The 18,514-nt window shown below is 43.2% G+C and overlaps 1 non-coding gene across 1 annotated transcript; it reads right to left on the reverse strand.

Moving 5' to 3' along the window:
- Nucleotides 1–10,912: 10,912 nt before the first annotated feature.
- LOC141111603 (U2 spliceosomal RNA) lies at nt 10,913–11,094 on the reverse strand. The gene has a single exon (XR_012236464.1). It is a non-coding gene; the product is annotated as a U2 spliceosomal RNA (small nuclear RNA).
- Nucleotides 11,095–18,514: the final 7,420 nt, after the last annotated feature.

Genomic DNA, 18,514 nt, shown 5'->3' on the forward strand with positions numbered 1-18,514 from the left:
AAACCGGGTGTGATGTGAGCTCTGACCACTAGATGGAGTGTGTGAGAAGACCAGGAGTGATTTCAGCCTCTGACCACTAGATGGAGTGTGTGAGAAGACCGGGTGTGATGTGAGCTCTGACCACTAGATGGAGTGTGTGAGAAGACCGGGTGTGATTTCAGCCTCTAACCACTAGATGGAGTGTGTGAGAAGACCGGGTGTGATGTGAGCTCTGACCACTAGATGGAGTGTGTGAGAAGACCGGGTGTGATGTGAGCTCTGACCACTAGATGGAGTGTGTGAGAAGACCAGGAGTAATTTCAGTCTCTGACCACTAGATGGAGTGCGCGAGAAGACCAGGCGTAATTTCAGTCTCTGACCACCAGATGGGGTGTGTGAGAAGACCAGGAGTAACTTCAAGCTGTGCCCACTAGATGGAGTGAGCGAGAAGGCGAGGAGTAATCTGCACTATCAATCAACATTGACTATTTTTAATCCTTATGCTCATAGCAATATATATTTTTTTTACATTTCTTCTTTTGCCACCTGGTTTTTAGATCTAGGAAAAGGATGCCATACATTACTAGGAGTCTTCAGGAAGGGGAGGAGGGGTTTTCTCACTAAGTACATCCTCCTACATGCATGAGCTAAGGGCAGATGGATTCTAGGAAGTAAATGCTACATTAATCCTTTACTCAAGATGCCTGCGGCCAGTGACACTAGGTGGGTGTTTTCCAAAGTGATTTCTCAGCATAATAAAGCATGGAGACATGGATGGATGGGCAGTTTGATATATTACAAAATAAACTAAATAGGGTTTTTGGTTTGTGGTGCTCAGATGCAGTGTAGTTCCAAAGACCAGGAGTGATCTCAGCTCTGACCACTAGATGGAGTGTGTGAGAACATCATGATTGATATCTACTTCTCACCACCAGATGAAGTGAGAGATGGTAGGAGTAATTCAGCCTCTGACCACTAGAGGGACTATGTGAAAGCACCAGGAGTGATGTGAGAACTTACCACCAGATGGCGTGTGTGAGAAGGTCATCTCAGCCTCTGACCATACTCTGATAAATATAGTATATGAAAACACTAGGGGTGATTTCAGCTTCTGACCACTAGATGGAGTGTGTGAGAAGACCGGGTGTGAGCTCTGACCACTAGATGGAGTGTGTGAGAAGGCCAGGTGTGATGTGAGCTCTGACCACTAGATGGAGTGTGTGAGAAGACTGGGTGTGATTTCAGCCTCTGACCACTAGATGGAGTGTGTGAGAAGACCGGGTGTGATGTGAGCTCTGACCACTAGATGGAGTGTGTGAGAAGACCGGGTGTGATGTGAGCTCTGACCACTAGATGGAGTGTGTGAGAAGACCAGGAGTAATTTTAGTCTCTGACCACCAGATGGGGTGTGTGAGAAGACCAGGAGTAATTTCAGTCTCTGACCACTAGATGGAGTGCGCGAGAAGACCAGGCGTAATTTCAGTCTCTGACCACTAGATGGAGTATGTGAGAGCACCAGGAGTAATTTCAGTCTCTGACCACCAGATGGGGTGTGTGAGAAGACCAGGAGTAATTTCAGTCTCTGACCACTAGATGGAGTGCGCGAGAAGACCAGGAGTAATTTCAAGCTGTGCCCACTAGATGGAGTGAGCGAGAAGGCGAGGAGTAATCTGCGCTCTATCAATCAACATTGACTATTTTTAATCCTTATGCTCTGACCACTAGATGGAGTGTGTGAGACGACAAAGAGTAATTTCAGCCTCTGACCACTAGATGGCGCATGTGAGAAGACCAGGAGTTGATTTCAGGTCATTGCTTGTTCTTTCTGCAGTCATTATGGTTGTCATCCTGTTATATACATCAATATCATATCACATCCTGGACCTCTTCCATGGCTACAAAGGGGACCGGTACCTAAAAGCAGAATGCAGGTACTATGCTTGTTACTGACAAGCATGTGAATGTTATCTGTACGTTTAGAAACATTGAATGCAAATCATCAGAATCTGTAGATTGTAAGCTCTTATGCGCAAGGCCCTTTTAACCCTCTTGTATATTATTGTATTATTGCTGTATTGTCCCCCTTTATATTGTAAAGCACTGCACAGACTGTTGGCGCTCTATAAATCCTGTATAATAATAATCAGAAGTCATTTTCCCCAAACACGGGTGAAAGGTGCGTTAAATCTTGGCATACCATTTAGAACGATCGCTCATCAGAGCATTCGATGTTCCCATGATCGACTCCGAGTATTTTCCTCCCATTGTCCAACCAGTGTATAGAACTTTAATGAATGTACAATGTTTTTACCTTTATACACAAATACAAATGATTTTTCTAGACTAGAATTTCATTCGTTCAGATAAGAAACTACAAAAACGAACGTCGATTTGCCCCTATTGAACATTAGGATATTGAACAAACATTTTCGAAAATTAAACATTTTTGGACAATATTCTTCAGTGTACGGCCAGCTTTAACCACAGCCCCGAAAGGATTTACCCCCCCTTAATGACCAGGCCATTTTTTTGCGATTCGGCACTGCGTCGCTTTAACTGACAATTGCGCGGTCGTGCGACGTTGCACCAAAACAAAATTGACGTCCTTTTTTTCCCACAAATAGAGCTTTCTTTTGGTGGCATTTGATCACCTCTGCGTTTTTTTATTTTTTGCACTATAAACAAAAAAGAGCGACAATTTTGAAAAAAAAAAAACAATATTTTTTACTTTTTGCTATAATAAATATCCCAGAAAAAAAAAATCATCAGTTTAGGCCGATATGTATTCTTCCGTTAAAAAAAAAAAAAAAAAAATCGCAATAAGCGTATATTGATTGGTTTGTGCAAAAGTTATAGTGGCTACGAAATAGGGGATAGGTTTATAGCATTTTTATTATTTATTTATTTTTACTAGTAATGGCGGTGACCTGCGATTTTTAGCGGGACTGCGACATTGCGGCGGACAGATCGGACACTTTAGACACTTTTTTGGGACCGGTGGCATTTATACAGCGATCAGAACTAAAAATTGCCACTGATTACTGTATAAATGTAACTGGCAGGGAAGGGGTTAACACTAGGGGGCGATCAAGGGGTTAAGTGTTCCCTACTGAGGTGTTTCTTACTGTGGGGGGGAGGGGACTGATTGGAGGAGGAGAGAGATCGCTGTTCCTGATCACTAGGAACAGCAGAGCTCTCTTTACTTCCCTGTCCCTGTCTGTTTACGTTGACAGATCCCTGTTCTGGCTCTTTGTGGAGCGATCGCGGGTGGCCGGCGGACATTGCACCCCCTATCGCTCTTGAAGCGGCCGACGTACACCTACGGCGATTCGTGCAGCCGTGCCAACCTGCCGCAGTATAATGACGGCGGCTGGTCGGCAAGTGGTTAAAGAATAACTAAAGGCAAAACTTTTTTTTTGTTTTGTTTTGGATGGAGTGGAGCGGGATTAGAACCCTCGTCAATTTTATATTGCTGTCTGTGCCCCCATTAGGGAGATTCACCCTCTCCATTTGTCTTTTTTTACCATTATCATGGAAATAAAAGAAAATACCAAATTTTGGGTTGTCCCCCAGAAAAGTAATAGAGGAGAAATCTTCCAATGGTAACATTAGTTCTGGTGACCTGGGGAGTCCCCAAGGAATTCCCTTAATTTGCAGGGATTTCCCCTCACTTCCTGTATTAGCTATGGGACAGGAAGTAATGGGGAATCTCCCCAATGGCAAAAATAAACCGGCAGGTGTCATAACCCTCGCTAAGGCCAGGTTCACACTAGAGCCGCACGATTCTGGAAAAAATGAGAATCAAGATTTTTTTGCTTAGAATAAAGTTCACGATTCTCACGGCGTAACATCATCTTTCACATTATACATAAAAATTGGGCTAACTTTACCGTTTCGTTTTTTTTAAATTCATTAAAGTGGTGTTCCACCCCCAAAAAAAATGTCATTTATGTGCATAAAAAAAAAAAAAAACATTTGGAGAACATTTTTTTTTGCTGACCTTTAAATGGCTGTTGCTAGGGGTCCCTCGTAGTCTGCCTCCTTCAGCACCTGGGCTCTTGACGTCACTTCCCTCAGCGCAGGAAGGGAGATCAGCTCTCCCTCTAGGCAATCATCTGGGACACATCACAGGTCTCAGATGATTGAGGACAGTGAAAAAAAAAAAAAAGAAGGAAAACAAATAATAATAAAAAAAAAAAATTTAAAGCGCCCTGTCCTGCCAAGCTTGTGCACAGAAGCGAACAAATACGTAAGTGACGCACGCATATTGAAACTGTGTTCAAGCCACACATGTGAGGTGTCACTGTGATCGTTAGCGCGAGAGCAATAATTCCAGCACTGGACCTCCTCTGTGACTCAAAACTGGTAACCTGTAGAAATTTCTAAACGTCGCCAATGGAGATTTTTTAAGTTTGTCGCCATTTCACGAGCGGGCGCAATTTTGAAGAGTGACATGTTAGGTATCAATTTACTCGGCGTAACATTATCTTTCGCAATATAAAAAAAAAATGGGCTTTACTGTTGTCTTATTTTTAAAATAATACAATTTTTTTTTCCAAAAAAATTGCACTTTTAAAACCGTTGTACAAATACAGTGTGACGTAAGTGTTGCAACAACCGTCATTTTATTCTCTAGGGCAGGGGGTAGGCAACCTCAGCCCTCCAGCTGTGGTGAAACTACAAGTTCCATGAGACATTGCAAGACCCTGACAATAAAAGGCAGGACTCCTAGAGGCAGAGGCATGATGGGATTTTCCCCACAGCTGGAGGGCCGAGATTGCCTACCCCTGCTCTAGGGTGTCTGAAAAAAATATATATATGTATAATGTTTGGGGTCTTAAGTAATTTTCTAGCAAAAAAAAAAGATTTTAATCTGTAAACACCAAGTGTAAAAAATAGGCCTGGTCCTTCAGTAGTTATTGCATGATAAAATAATCTCTGTTGCATTTTTATGCACATTGTGGTGCGTTGTAACACAGCTGCATTCTGTAGATGCGTTGGGCAACCATTAAAAAAATGTGGTGCACTACTACACATCACCACTAGGTGGTAATCTAAACAAGCCCATGGGCTGAATCCACACCATTGTACGCTAATCTGCGTCACTCTGTGCGGACATTTGAACGTCGCAGCAATGCGCATGCACATGCGCACCAAAACTAGCTTGTTTTAGCACAAGGCACAGATGTGATTGGCCAATAAGAAACCAACACAAACATCAATTAATGTGCTGATCTTAATAAATCTCCCATTACCCAGAATTCCATATAATGAGAAGAACATTGGAGAGATGAAACTTACGCAGCACATTGATCCCTCTGACTTCCTTATCGAATGTTTGTAGATATGCCTTTATCTTGCTTAGCTGCGCATAGGCTGCGGTAGAAAGAAATATGGACGTTAGTTGCACAACAGAACAAGGGGACGGTTGTCACCAGAACAGGTGTCCCCAGTGGAAGATTTTGGATTTCCCAACATTTCCTGTCTCGGTGACAACGGTTACAGGATAATTAGTAAGGGGGATTCTACATAAAAATGTTTTTTCTTTTTTGTGTGCCGTTTTGGTGATTTCTCTTCATTTCCTGTCCCGCAGACACAGCAGGAAGTAAGAGGAGATCTCTCCAAAATGAGGGGACAGTTGTCACCAGAACATGTGTCCCCATTGGAAGATTTTGGATTTCTCAACCCTTCCTGTCTCGGTGACAACGGTTACAGGATAATTAGGGGGATTCTACCTAAAAACGTTTTTCTTTTATTTTTTTGGTGTCCCGTTTTGGTGATTTCTCTTCATTTCCAATCCCGGAGACACAGCAGGAAGTAAGAGGAGATCTCTCCAAAACATGGGGACAGTTGTCTTCAGAAAAGGTGTCCCCATTGGAAGATTTCAGGTCCTGTTCTCGTGACAACTCAAATATTAAAATTTTCCATCACTTTTTTGTCTCATTGACACCACATCAGGAAGTGAGAGGAGATTCCTCTTAAGTGTGGGCTCAGTTGTCACCAGAACAGGTGTCCCCATAGAAAGATGTCCCCTCACATCCTGTTCTATTGACTATATTTAGATTTCCCATCACCTCCTGCCCCGGTGACAACAGCGAATCTCCCTAGTGGGGACACAGATATACAGTATCTCACAAAAGTAAGTACACCCCTCACATTTTTGTAAATATTTTATTATACCTTTTCAGGTGACAACACTGAAGAAATGACACTTTGCTACAATGTAAAGTAGTGAGTGTACAGCTTGTATAACAGTGTACATTTGCTATCACCTCAAAATAACTCAACACACAGCCATTAATGTGTTTTTTAAGGCATTATTTTAAGAAAGTCTATTAGAGGCTGGCATAGCATACTATGTAGGTTGCTTTGAAAAACGAGTGTTCTAAATACAGAATTTCAGCTGTCTTCAGGCCGGTCACGTGACTTGCGGCCGCTTTACAGCTCCAATGGTCTTCTGTGGGAGGAGCCGCCATCTCCCTCTGACGTCAGCATGGGGAGATCACGTGGCCGCTCGGCTCCTCTGCAGAATCTATTCATTGGAGCTGTAAAGCGGCCGCGAGTCATGTGACCGGCCTGAAGACAGCTGAAATTTGGTATTTAGAACACTCGTTTTTCAAAGCAACTTACATAGTGTGCTATGCCAGCCTCTAATAGAGGGGTTGCCAGTGACAATTTTAGGTTTTTCTTTTACAATAATAGCGGCGGGGTCCGGGGCCGCAGACAGACAGAGAGGGAGATGACAGGCAGGAAGGAGGGGGTGAGGGTGGAGAGAGGAGAGCTGAGAGCAGGCAGCGTATGACGGAGGGACGCACTCTGACCACAGTCGTCATGGCTCAGCAGCCATGATTTTCGTGGTCAGTGCAGAGAGAGCATACAGGAAGTGGCAGGTTCAGGAAGGTTTTTATTTTACAGTTTATTGGGGGGGGGGGGGGGCAGATTACACAGCACAAGCACTGTGCTGTGTATTCCGCTTTAAGGGACCAGGATCTATATTTATTTTTTTTGAGTTAACAAACGCTTTAATTACCCCTAAGTGAAAATGTCCAAATTGGGCCCAAAGTGGCAATATTTTGAGTGGCCACCATTATTTTCCAGCACTGCCTTAACCCTCTTGGGTATGGAGTTCACCAGAGCTTCACAGGTTGCCATTGGAGTCCTCTTCCACTCCTCCATGACGACATCACGGAGCTGGTGGATGTTAGAGACCTTGCGCTCCTCCATCTTCCATTTGAGGATGTCCCACAGATGCTCAATAGGGTTTAGGTCTGGAGACATGGCTGGCCAGTCCATCACCTTTACCCTCAGCTTCTTTAGCAAGACAGTGGTCGTCTTGGAGGTGTGTTTGGGGTCGTTATCATGTTTGAATACTGCCCTGCGGCCCAGTCTCCGAAGGGAGGGGATCATGCTCTGCTTCAGTATTGTCACAGTACATGTTGGCATTCATGGTTCCCTCAATGAACTGTAGCTCCCCAGTGCTGGCAGAACTCATGCAGCCCCAGACCATGACACTCCCACCACCATGCTTGACTGAAGGCAAGACACACTTCTCTTTATACTCCTCACCTGGTTGAGGACACTCAAGTTTGACACCATCTGAACCAAATAAGTTTATCTTGGTCTCATCAGACCACAGGACATGGTTCCAGTAATCCATGTCCTTAGTTTGCTTGTCTTCAGTAAACTGTTTGCCTCCTTTCTTGTGTATCATCTTTAGAAGAGGCTTCCTTCTGGGATGACAGCCATACAGACCAATTTGATGCAGTGTGCGGAGTATGGTCTGAGCAATGACAGGCTGACCTCCCACCCCTTCAACCTCTGCAGCAATGCTGGCAGCACTCATACGTCTATTTCCCAAAGACAACCTCTGGATATGACGCTGAGCACATGCACTCAACTTCTATGGTCGACCTTGGCGAGGCCTGTTCTGAGTGGAACCTGTCCTGTTAAACTGCTGTATGGTCTTGGCCACCATGCTGCAGCTCAGTTTCAGGGTCTTACCAATCTTCTTATAGCCTAGGCCATCTTTATGTAGTGCAACAATTATTTTTTTTCAGATCCTCAGAGAGTTCTTTGCCGTGAGGTGCCATGTTGATCTTGCAATGACCAGTATGAGAGAGTGAGAGCGATAACACCAAATTTAACACACCTGCTCCCCATTCACACCTGAGACCCTGTAACACTAAGGAGTCACATAACACCGGGGAGGGAAAATGGCTAATTGGGCCCAATTTGGACATTTTCACTTAGGGGTGTACTCACTTTTGTTGCCAGCAGTTTAGACATTAATAGCTGTGTGTTGAGTTATTTTGAGGGGACAGCAAATTTACACTGTTATACAAGCTGTACACTCACTACTTTACATTGTAGCAAAGTGTCATTTCTTCAGTGTTGTCACATGAAAAGATAGAATAAAATATTTACAAAAATGTGAGGGTGTACTCACTTTTGTGACATGTAAAAACCTGGCAGAAGTTCAGGCTCTTAGGCTAGATTTGGATGTGTGTCTAAACCTGCTGCTCCTCTGAAGAGAGATCCACGCATGGATCGCTATTCAGAGGCGATTGGCAGGCAGGGAGGAGGCGATGTGACACCTCCTCCTCACTGCTTGTTTTAACCCATTTTTTTGGAAAAAATGCGCCATAACGGCATGTTTTTCAAGCGGTTTGCAGGGCGTTGCATTGGGTGGCAGGCTTGCCTGAGTGTAGCCACAGCAACCAATCAAATTTCAGGTCTCATGTTAGTAAACAATATCTGATTGGTTACAATGGGCAACGCCTCCATGTTAAACAGTACAGGGAAAAAAGACTGACTGTAGTCATAGCAACCAATCAGATTTCAGCTCTTATGTTAATAAACAATATCTGATTGGTTAAGGGCAACCGCTCAATATTTTGTAAACAGTTCAGGTAAAAGAAGACTGAGCATATCCATAGCAGCCGATCAGATTTAAGGCTCTTATGTTAGTAAACAATATCTGGTTGGTTGCTAAGGGCAACAGCTCCATGTTTTGAACTGAGACGTCCTATACAGGAAAGCTAATAGATGATGAAGAAGGATGTCAGCATACGTATGGTGCCGTTGTCCAGGGGCTGGAACCCTCTATTGAGCGCCTCCTTGCACTTCTCCAGATCCTCCATTTTGCTGGCGTCTTGGAGGTACTGGCAGAGGCCTTCTAGCTCCTGTGTGGTGGCGATGCAGGTGTAGCAGCCATGGCGGAGGCCCCAGCACAGGAGAACGGTACAGAGGAAAAGGAGGCAGGAGGAGTGAGACTGCCAGGGGACACAATGGCTGAGCGCCATCTTCTGTGAGGGCGCCCCTTGATGAGACAATGGAGGATCTTTTCACTTGGGGGCCCCTATTAATTATAAGGAGATGTATTAAATGGTCCTGGGGTGAAATGCGTCCGGTCAGTGCTGCTAAGGAGCCAGGAGACCAGTTACAGTGGTCACATGATGTGCGACCTCCAATCACAGAAGAGGGGAGGAGCCAACAGTCAATTTTGGTTGCCAAAATTCCTGTTCAATGATTGGAGGAAGCAGTGCATGTGATCTGTATGGCTACCCATCCATGGCTGTCTATAGAACAGTTCCCGGCGGGAGTACCCCACCCCCTTTCCATGGTGGGATGATGGTGGTCCAGCTTTTTCAGTTGTACCGGCTCCTCTCCTGGACTGAAATGGCTTACTCTGATTTCACTGCACACTGTGAGCTTCTCACAATGTGCATTAGAAGATGCAGCAAGTCAGATAGCACTCGCCGCCTCATTTCCTGGGTGGAGGATGACCAGCATCAACTAGCCCTCTCCTCCCTAGCCTTACTGTCCCTGGCCTGCCCCTTTCGTCCATTGGATTTCAATTCTTTTATGTATGTAAAATTGGACTGCTGAGCCTATGTTTTACTGCCCCTCCCCCCCCTCCTCGGCTGCCCACCCGAACTGTAAAATAATAACAGCCAGACCGGGCTGTACACATATCGTGGGCGCCAACGCCTGTCACACTCACCAATTGAAATTAATGGGACCATCTGCAACCGCGTGCAACACAGGCAATTGAGGTGTGGTATTGAAACATTATAGGGTTAAATCAGGTGGAGAGGAGGCAAAGGCAATATAACGCCTCTGTCAATGCCTCTGAAAAGCGTTCCGAACACCGATTTTTATTTTTTTTAAAGCCCGCGGTGTGTGAACACACTCAGACTCCACCCGGTGCAAAAAAAAGTGCACACCAAAAAGTGAGACCCAAAACGTGCACAGGGTGTACACATGGTCCTCCTCCGAAGAGGTAGGACCTTAGCCCTGATCCCCCCGGGGCGTTAGGCTCTACACGGAGACTGGGGTACTTCACTGGTCCATATGGCCAAAACCAGACAGATCCCGTTCTCTGGGAGGTCTGCCGAGACAGACCCACCCAAGTACTAGGTGGGGCTCCCCCGAAGGAAGACCCCATGAGAGAGGGCAAACCAAGCCAGAAGGCCATGTCCACCCCCTCCCAAGACGTTCAGGGCAGGCCAGAGGATCTACACCCTACCAGTCAAATGTGAACAAAATGTGTACAATCCAACCAACAAAAAATACAAATGTGACAAACACAACAAACAAACATAAAAGTGGGGAAAAGGAAAGTGGAGAAAGTGCAATAGGTGCCATTTTATGGTGCAATGGCCGGCCCTTAGGCCAGGAATAAAACATTGCTCTGGTCCTAGCCGAAAGGCTCGGCCCAAGAGGCAGGTGCAAAAAAAGTGTGTATGGTGCAGTGAACTTGGTGCCAGTAAAACTCAAAGTGGGACACCAACACAGTGAGAATTACGGCACCCCTGGGCTGCCACTCCAGGGGCACATACACCACAGGCTTCTTTCAGGGCCCGGCCTTCGGCCAGACCAGTGCAGCTCCATCCCTAGCAGGGGGGTAACCCTCCCAGCCCTCCATTCGTTGAGAAGTTCGGTTTTGGTTCCGACCGATACTAACCTTTTAGGTTATCATCACACCAGTGGATCTGCATAGCCACCACCACCCCAACCTACCGCCATAGGTCGGGACAGTAGCACAGCGCCTCCACTGGTATCTGATAAGAACAGATACTAGACTTGATCTTAGCCAAAAGGCCGAGAAGCGTTCCGAACAGAGGTTGTTCTTTAGAGGGCACCACACTCTAACACTAAGACTCTGTTCTCACGTCACGAATTCCAAATAACGTGGCAATTGCTGCACAACATGCATTTCGGGGTGTCCTCATTCTTTAAAACGCAATGCGTTTTTGCCACAATCGTCTCATAACAGGATCAGGGGACGATCGCAGTAAACCACGCTTTTAAAAAGTCATGTGACGCTTGTCACCTGAAAAGGAGCTTCTTTTCAGGCGACAAACACGCATAGGGCGGATCTCTAACTTGTAAATGAGCCCCCAACAGTTTAGTTCTGATCCTCTCACTCTGAGCGGTTCTTCTGAGTTCAACGTTCTTCCTCTTCTGCCATTGGGCTGATGATGATGATCACTGATGATGATGATTACTGATGATGAAAATAAACTTTTCTTGGTATGATCCCTGTTTTTTCTACATGCTCTGGGAATCCTTTGTCATGGATGGGTGGGCCCTGTGCTGAATATTTGTTTGTAAACAAAGATTGTATATAAATATTTAAAAGAAAAACAGGAATGAGGCTGCATCCACAGGCCCCATTCACATATGGACGCTTTGGAATCACGGGCCAAAATTTAGTCCCTGGGCTTCTTTGGAGCGACAATCGCGCATTAGGGCAGCACATTCAAATGACTGGGCTGCCCTATGCGTGACACACATTTCTGCGTAGTGTGAATGTGGCCTTGGGGCCTGTTTACACCAGAATACGGTGTGGGAAACCCACGTTCCATGGACAATACCCGCACCGAGTTCAAAACGCACTCAGTGAGTGATCTGCTGCAGTGTCAATGTATTCCTAACAACACCCCACACGCAGATTGCAAACGCAGCGCATTTGCCTGCACCAGATCGCATGGTACTGCAGTCAATGTGTGTTTTTGAAAAGTAGTGTATGCACTATTTTTGGTGCAATCCAGTTTGATTTCAGGCCATTCAAATGAATGGGCTGAAAATTGCACTACACTGAATCCGCCTTCCTGTGCGATTCAGGTGTGAACTGGCTCCTAGAGTTTTGTGAATGTGCACAAAATGGCACCACTGCCCACTAATGTAAGGAGATCATTCTCCCACAATCCATCAATGTAAGGGGATTCTTCTTCCACTGTTCACTATTCTAAGCAGATCCTTCTCCCAGTGTCCACTAACCTAGGGGGATTCTTCTCCTACTGTCCACCAATGTAAGGAGATCCTTTTCCTACTGTTCACTTATCTACGGGGATCCTTCTCCCACTGTCCACCAATGTAAGGAGATCCTTCTCCCACTGTCCACCAATATAAACTGTTCACTAATCTAAAGGGATCCTCCTCCCACTGTCCACCAATGTAAGAAGCTCCTTCTCTCACAATCCACCAATGAAGGGGATTCTTCTTCCACTGTTCACTAGTCTAAGTAGATCCTTCTCCCAGTGTCCACTAACCTAGGGGGATTCTTCTGTCCACCAATGTAAGGAGATCCTTTTTCTACTGTCCACTCATCTAAGGGGATCCTTCTCCAACTGTCCACCAATGTAAGGAGATCCTTTTCCAACCGTCCACTCATCTAAGGGGCTCTATTTCCTACTGTTTACTCATCTAAGAGGATCCTTCTCCTATTGTCCACTAATCCAAGGGGATCCTTCTCCCACTGTCCACTAATGTAAGGAGATCCTTCTCTTATTGTCCACTAATCTAAGGGGATCCATCTCCCAGTGTCCCCCAGTGTAAGGGGGACCTTCACCACTGTCCACTTATGTAAGAGGATCCTTCTATTGTCCACTAATGTAGGGGGATCGTTCTCCAATGTCAACTACTATAAGGGGGCCTTTCTACCACTGTCCTCAAATGTTAGGGGATCCTTCTCCACTGTTCACCAATATAAGGGGGTCTTTCACTGTCAACTAATATAAAGGGATCCTTCTCCCACTGTCCACCAATATAAAGGGATCCTTCTACCACTGTCCACCAACATAAGGGAGTCCTTCTCCACTGTCCACCAATATGAGGGTCATAAAGTGAAACTTTACCTATTACAACTTGATAAAAATAATTTTCTTTAGCAGGGAACATACATTCTACATTAATAATTACGCTACCAAATTTTGTTTGTGCTGTGAATTGCCTCAAGTATTGCTCCTGTTTCTTCTTGCTGGAGGCTGCCATTTTGCTGAAGCCCAAAACCCCTGAAAAGCCGTAATAAAGCGGAACTAAATCCATCGATTTAAGATTTTCAAAAAACAGTTACATTCCTGGAATGCTGGGATTGCTATCTGTCACATTTGCTGTGTCCTCAACCGAACTGCCAAACCATCAAATGGCTGGTGTCATAACTGATCACATGTGCAGCACCATGGCAGTTGCAGATCAAACAGAAGCCGCTTTCTTGACTGTAAAAGGAGGGTTTAAGTCCGCTTTAAGGCTGTCAGCAGATCGGCCTCTACAAATTCAGCAGTGCCTAAAAATGGAGAGCATGTGCAGAGCGCAGAGGAGAGACAGTGTATTGATGGATTTTATACAGTATGGACACTTATTTTTAATGTTTTATATATCTATACCTGCAAAAGTGGCCAGCCTGAAGTGATCTAGCGGGATTTAATTTTCAGACTAAAGTTCCACTTTAACCATAAATGTGAGCGAACCCTACTATTATCTTTTTCTGTATGTATTTGTTTTCTGGCCATTATTTCATTACTGATACTAAAGATAATGTTGTTGTACAGAGCAGCCCTGGGTGTCAAATACCAAACCCAAAACACATCAATTATTATTTAACTTATACCTAGATTTCAGGTTACTGTTCACGCAAATACACCCTAAGCTGTAGATATAGTCATTGGCAGGGGTTCCTTGAGACTTGAAATTTGTATCAAGGGTTTCCCTATTTTAAAAGGGATGAGAAAGGATAACTTAGTGAATTGAGCCGATTGCCTTTTTTTTTAACATTTTATTATATTTTTCTATTTTTTGAATACTCCTCAATGCGTTTTCCTCACAACAGAAGAGGGAAAGGAGTATACAGCACAAACAAGCACTCATTTAATGACACAGTTTTATTTTATGTATACTTTATTGAAGAATAACCAATAATTAAAAAAAATAAATCCTGTATAGCATTTCTACTTGTTTTTCTAAGGTCAATAAAATGCAAGAAAATGAACAAAGTTGACCATACATCTGCCTACATTCAGAACAGATAATAGGTGATAGTAGATAACTTCAGTAAGGGGGTTATATGAATGTTAGGTAGGGGCTGTAGGAGGTCTAAGGAACTAGAATTATAGTTTTAAAGGACGGACTATGCAAGTGTCCAGGGTGGGCAACATTGAGACTTGGCGTCCGATTCCTCAAGAATTTCTTAAGGATCTAGAGGTTTTGTTTTAAAGGACAGACTATGCGAGTCTCCTGAGTAGGCAACATCGAGACTTGGCATTTGGGTCCTCGAGAATTTCCTAAGGATCTATAGGTATAGTTTTAAAGGATGGACCATGCAAGTCTCCTGGGTAGGCAACTTTGAGATATGGTTTCCGAGTCCTCAAGATTTTTTTTAAGGATTGTGAAGTACAGTTTTAAAGGACGGACCATGCAAGTCTCCAGGCTAGGCAACATTGAGACTTGGCATCCGGTTCCTCAAGTATTTCTTAAGGATCTAGAGCAGTGATGGCGACCCTTGGCACCCCAGATGTTTTGGAACTACATTTCCCATGATGCTCATGCGCTCTGCAGTGTAGTTGAGCATCATGGGAAATGTAGTTCCAAAACATCTGGGGTGCCAAAGTTCGCCATCACTGATCTAGAGGTATAGTTTTAAAGGACCAACTATGCAAGTCTCCAGGGTAGGTAACTTTAAGATATGGCATCCGGATCTTCAAGAATTTCTTAAGGATCTAAAGTTATAGTTTTAAAGGACAGACTATGCAAGTCAACTGGATAGACAACATTAAGACTTGGCGTCCGGGTCCTTGAGAATTTTTAAAGGAGCTAAAGGCATAATTTTAAAGGATGGACCATGCAAGTCTCCTGGGTAGGCAAGCTGAGACATGGTGTCTAGGTCTTCAAGGATTTCTTAAGGATCTAGAGATATAGTTTTAAAGGACAGACCATGCAAGTCTCCAGGGTAGGCAATATTGAGACTTGGCATCTGGGTCCTCAAGAATTTCTTAAGGATCTAAAGGTATATTTTTAAAGGACAGGCCATGCAAGTCTCCTGGGTAGGCAACATTGAGACTTGGCGTCTGGGTCCTCAAGAATTTCCTAAGGATCTAGAGGTTTCGCTTTAAAGGACGGACCATGCAAGTCTCCCGAGTTGGCAACATGGCGTCCAGGTCATCAAGAATTTCTTAAGAGTATCATTTATCATGGCTAAATTTAATTGATTATGGTACCATTAATGCATCCTCATCAAGCAACCTTACCCATTAAACTGTAATTATATGCTATGTTTGCTATTGATCTGTGAAAGTGACCAGAGCCAGACAAATCTCTGGAGCCATATAGACAAAGTGTTAATAGACCTACAGCAGGTGATTAAAGGGCAAGTACACCCAAACATGATATTTCAGTTTTTTGTTAGCTTCTGGAGAGGTAGACCACCTGTCAGTTTAATTTATTTTTGGGGACTTTATTGGCGAGATGAAAATCTTCTGTTCTCCATGTTTATTTTTTATTATGGAGAATGAAACAGAAAGGAGCTGGAATACACAAAGATGAATGGGAACAGCCAAAACTGGCACAGGGACAGAGTAGGATACACCAATAGCAAAATCTCCCTGCCAGGCTCCATCTAATAAATACATAAAATTAAAAAAAAAACATAAAAACTAAAATAAAAATATAAATAGTAAAAACGAAACTGCAATAAATAACAATAAAACATATAAACAATAAAAACTATTTAAAAAATATCTAAACATCACTTTTGAAAGGACTAACCCTTTAAAGCAGCCCTCAAGTTGCAGATTTATTTAAAAATTTAGAAAAAGTCTAAAATAAGAAAAACAAACTGGCCTGTAATACCTGGAGTTCGGGCTTTTTTCAGCAGCAGGTTTCTAGACCAATGGTGAGACATTGGTCATGTGGTTTCTCCCTAAGGGGACTGGAATTAAAGCTAGCCAATCAAAAGATCTGCCTGATCTGCTCACATGGCCAGCTGCTGAGAATGATAGCAGAACAAGCAAGTTTTTTCAGCATTTTCCTCAACATTTTCATCTCAAATTTTTGCTGTATTTTTAAAAATAAATGAAGCGTAGTCCCAGAGATTTGAACTATGTTTTTTATTTCTATATTTTCAAAGGCGTAAAAGTGGAGGTTTACCTAGATATAAGATATTGTAGAATAACATGATTATGATACTACTGCATAATTTCATCTAATCCAAACATTAATGGTTAATTTTTCCTTGTGCAGTTCCCATTGCTGAGCAGTGCCATCTAGGTGGCTTTTATTCTCTGTCCAATGCTGTAGTGAATACGGGCCACTCGGCTCCTCAGAACCTCACCTGTGACATTTTTTTCTCACAGGTTAAGGGTCTCAGGGACAGAGGGACATGCTGACATCATGGGCTGGTGAGAAGACCCTTACCTGCATACTTGAACATCCTTAAGCAACCTGAAGGAGAAGAACGAGAGTGGTTAAAGTTGTGTAAGGTCAGATAAATACACCATAATGTGCTAAATTATACTGGTAGAGTCATTCTGATGTATTCATAATGTATTCATAATACCGAAGCATCATTAACCCTAAGCATCTTCTCTGCCAAGTTAAATAATTTTACAACATATGGCCACATTTTTGTAGACACTTCTCCATTACATTAACCTCTATGGCCAAAAGTATGTGCCTTCCTCTCCAAATAATTGAGCTCTGGCATTTTTAGCGAAGGGTATGGGTTATTCTACACCATACAACTGTTCAAACCTTGTGGTAATAGTTTGGTAAAGGTCCTTTTCTGTTCCAGCATGATTGTGTTCCTGTGAACAAAGCCAGCTCCAATAAGACATGGTTTGAGTCTGGTTTGGTGGAGAATGAATGGTCTACACAGAGCCCTGACCTCAGCCCTACTGAACATCTCTGAGATGATTTAGATTGAGCCAGATCTTCTCATCCAACATCTCCATTAAGACATGGTTTGATGAGTTTGGTATGAAGGAACTCGAGTGGACTGCTCAGAGCCTTGATCTCAACCCTACTGAACACCACTGGAATGATTTGGAATGAGCCAGGTCTTCTCAGCCAACACATCCATAAAGACATGGTTTAATGAACTTGGTGATCCTGGTTTTTGGTTCCTGTCCACCTATTCATTATCTGGAAGGAAATTACATTAGAATTTTATATTATGAGTTATATGTGTCTGCTGTATGTATGATGATTTTGGGCCATTTTTATCTCTCTCATGCACATGACTTCATCAGTAGTGTGGAAGAACTTAAGTGGCCCTCACAGATCCTTGACCTCAACCCTACTGAACACCTTTGAAATAAATAAATTGGAAAGCAACAAATGATCCCGGTCGTCTCATTCATTATCCATACCTAACCTCACAAATGTTCTTTTGGCAGAATGGACACACATTCCAACAGACAAACTATAAAATCTTGTGGAGAGCCTTCCCAGACGAGTGGTGCTGTTCTTGCAGTTTTAATAACCATAGATTTGGAATGGGATGTCCAATAAGCTCATATAGGCAGTGCTCAGGCCAGTCACCTTGACTGAACATTGTCACACAGGGCATATAGGATGGCAGCTATCAAGAGAACCTGACATTTTGCCCATCGAACCAATACAAGATATAGAGGACTGGGCTCATGCCAGCTTTCAGTAATGCATGCAGTGGAATGAGCATCTTTCATAATGGATCAATAATCTGATGATTTAAGCATATAATAATAATTAAAAAAAATAGCTCTGGCATTTTTAGTGAAGGGTACTGGTTATTTAAACATATTGTTTGGAAGACTGTGTTGGAATACCATAAAAAACAATGTGCCATATTGTGCTAGCATTTCTGTACTTTTCAATGGTAAACTCTAGGGGGAGTACAATTTAAACACTGCAGACATTTAAAGGAGAATTCACTAAATTCTGTTTAAAATTAGCTAAACCCAAAGCTTTTTTTTTTTTTTTTTTTTTTTTTTTTTATAATTGTGTATTTATTTGGTTTTTCAAAACAGTACAAAGTTGATGTATCAAATCGTATAGAAAAAGTGACTTTTTTTTTTTTTCAATAGAGTAAGGGAGGGTTATTTTTTTTGTTGCCCTCTGTCCCATTGGGGAGATTCCCCTTCACGTTTTTGGTTCCTGTCCACCTATTCATTATCAGGAAGGAAATAACATTAGAATTTTATATTATGAGTTATATGTATGTGTCTGCTGTATGTATGATGGTTTTGGGTCATTTTTATCTCTCTCATACACATGACTT

Source organism: Aquarana catesbeiana, linkage group LG10, assembly GCF_042186555.1.
Source record: "Aquarana catesbeiana isolate 2022-GZ linkage group LG10, ASM4218655v1, whole genome shotgun sequence".
Classification (NCBI taxonomy): domain Eukaryota; kingdom Metazoa; phylum Chordata; class Amphibia; order Anura; family Ranidae; genus Aquarana; species Aquarana catesbeiana.